This window comes from Lolium rigidum, chromosome 1 (genome assembly GCF_022539505.1).
Source record: "Lolium rigidum isolate FL_2022 chromosome 1, APGP_CSIRO_Lrig_0.1, whole genome shotgun sequence".
In the NCBI taxonomy this organism is placed as follows: Eukaryota; Viridiplantae; Streptophyta; class Magnoliopsida; order Poales; family Poaceae; genus Lolium; species Lolium rigidum.
In genome coordinates this window covers 129,194,941-129,197,730 of record NC_061508.1, presented here as the reverse complement: position 1 = coordinate 129,197,730, position 2,790 = coordinate 129,194,941, and positions in this window count along the sequence as shown.

Genomic DNA, 2,790 nt, shown 5'->3' with positions numbered 1-2,790 from the left:
ATAACAATTTAACGAAGAAGATTCAACCTTCGCCATGAATATTATGAGTAAAGCCTAAGGACATGTTTGTCCATATGCAACAGCGGAGCGTGTCTCTCTCCCACACAATGAATGCTAGGATCCATTTTATTCAAACAAAAACAAAAACAAAAACAAACCGACGCTCCAAGCAAAGCACATAAGATGTGATGGAATAAAAATATAGTTTCAGGGGAGAAACCTGATAATGTTGTCGATGAAGAAGGGGATGCCTTGGGCATCCCCAAGCTTAGACGCTTGAGTCTTCTTAAAATATGCAGGGGTGAACCACCGGGGCATCCCCAAGCTTAGAGCTTTCACTCTCCTTGATCATATTGTATCATCTCCCTCTCTTGATCCTTGAAAACTTCCTCCACACCAAACTCGAAACAACTCATTAGAGGGTTAGTGCACAATAAAAATTCACATGTTCAGAGGTGACATAATCATTCTTAACACTTCTGGACATTGCACAAAGCTACTGGACATTAATGGAACAAAGAAATTCATCCATAATAGCAAAAGAGGCAATGCGAAATAAAAGGCAGAATCTGTCAAAACAGAACAGTCCGTAAAGACGGATTTTATTGAGGCAACAGACTTGCTCAAATGAAAATGCCCAAATTGAATGAACGTTGCGTACATATCTGAGGATCACGCACGTAAATTGGCATATTTTTCTGAGCTACCTACAGAGAGGCAGGTCGAAATTCGTGACAGCAAAGAAATCTGTTTCGCGCGAGTAATCCAAATCTAGTATGAACCTTACTATCAACGACTTTACTTGGCACAACAATGCACAAAACTAAGATAAGGAGAGGTTGCTACAGTAGTAAACAACTTCCAAGACTCAAATATAAAATAAAATTACTGTAGTAAAAAATGGGTTGTCTCCCATAAGCGCTTTTCTTTAACGCCTTTCAGCTAGGCGCAGAAAGTGTATATCAAGTATTATCAAGAGATGGAGCATTGACATCATTACCAGGGGTGTTGGGAGTTTTCTCAACCATGCATAGTATGTTGGATACATAAGTTTCAGTGGCTCCCTTTTCATTAGTCTTGGGCTTGCTACTCTCATCAAACAAATTTTCAGGAACAAGCCAAGCATAATTATCATCTAGAGCTTCATACATCGCTAGGAGCTTACATGGTATTGGTGCTTTAATCTCCCCACCATTATTAATATTATTAGTGTACTTAATTCTATCCATATCCATTTTTTCAAGTGTTCTTTTAAAATCGGTGATTGTACCAAGCCTCTCATGCTTACTAAAAACTTTTCTAGCTTCTTTAGCTATATCCGCAAATTCTCGCACTAAGACTTTTAGAACAAAATCTCTCTTCTCTCCCCGTTCCATATCGTAAAGTGTAAGAAACATGTGTTGTATCATGGGGTTGAGACTAATAAATCTAGCTTCCATCATGCGTACCAAACAAACAGAGGCATCTTCATAAGTAGGGACAGCTTTTGCAAGGGGTATATCTTTAAGATCTTCTTGCATACTAACATGGGTGAAAAATTCTACTATATTATCTCTTCCAATTATAGACCCTTGTCCCACAGGTATATCTTTTACAGTAAAATTAAAAGGAAACATGTTGAAATAAGTAAAGCAAATGCAAGTAACTAATTTTTTGTGTTTTTGATATAGAGTGCAAGACAGTAAATAAAGTAAAGCTAGCAACTAATTTTTTGTGTTTTGATATAAGTGCAGCAAACAAATTAGTAAATAAAATAAAGCAAGACAAAAACAAAGTAAAGAGATTGGATTGTGGAGACTCCCCTTGCAGCGTGTCTTGATCTCCCCGGTAACGGCGCCAGAAAAAATCCTTGATGCGCGTACAGCACGCGTCCGTTGGGAATCCCAAGAGGAAGGTGTGATGCGTACATCGGCAAGTTTTCCCTCAGAAAGAAACCAAGGTTTATCGAACCAGGAGGAGCCAAGAAGCACGTTGAAGGTTGATGGCAGCGGGATGTAGTGCGGCGCAACACCAGGGATTCCGGCGCCAACGTGGAACCTGCACAACACAACCAAAGTACTTTGCCCCAACGAAACAGTGAGGTTGTCAATCTCACCTGCTTGCTGTAACAAAGGATTAGATGTATAGTGTGGATGATGATTGTTTGCATAAAACAGTAGAACAAGTATTGCAGTAGATTGTATTCAATGTAAAAGAATGGACCGGGTCCACAGTTCACTAGAGGTGTCTCTCCCATAAGATAAATAGCATGTTGGGTGAACAAATTACAGTCGGGCAATTGACAAATAGAGAGGGCATGACCATGCACATACATGATATGATGAGTATAGTGAGATTTAATTGGGCATTACGACAAAGTACATAGACCGCTATCCAAGCATGCATCTATGCCTAAAAAGTCCACCTTCGAGTTATCATCCGAACCCCTTCCAGTATTAAGTTGCAAACAACGGACAATTGCATTAAGTATGGTGCGTAATGTAATCAATAACTACATCCTCGGACATAGCATCAATGTTTTATCCCTAGTGGCAACAACACATCCACAACCTTAGAACTTTCCGTCACTCGTCCCGCATTTAATGGAGGCATGAACCCACTATCGAGCATAAATACTCCCTCTTGGAGTTAAGAGTAAAAACTTGGCCGAGCCTCTACTAATAACGGAGAGCATGCAAGATCATAAACAACACATAGGTAATAGATTAATAATCATCATAACATAGTATTCTCTATCCATCGGATCCCGACAAACACAACATATAGAATTACAGATAGATGATCTTGATC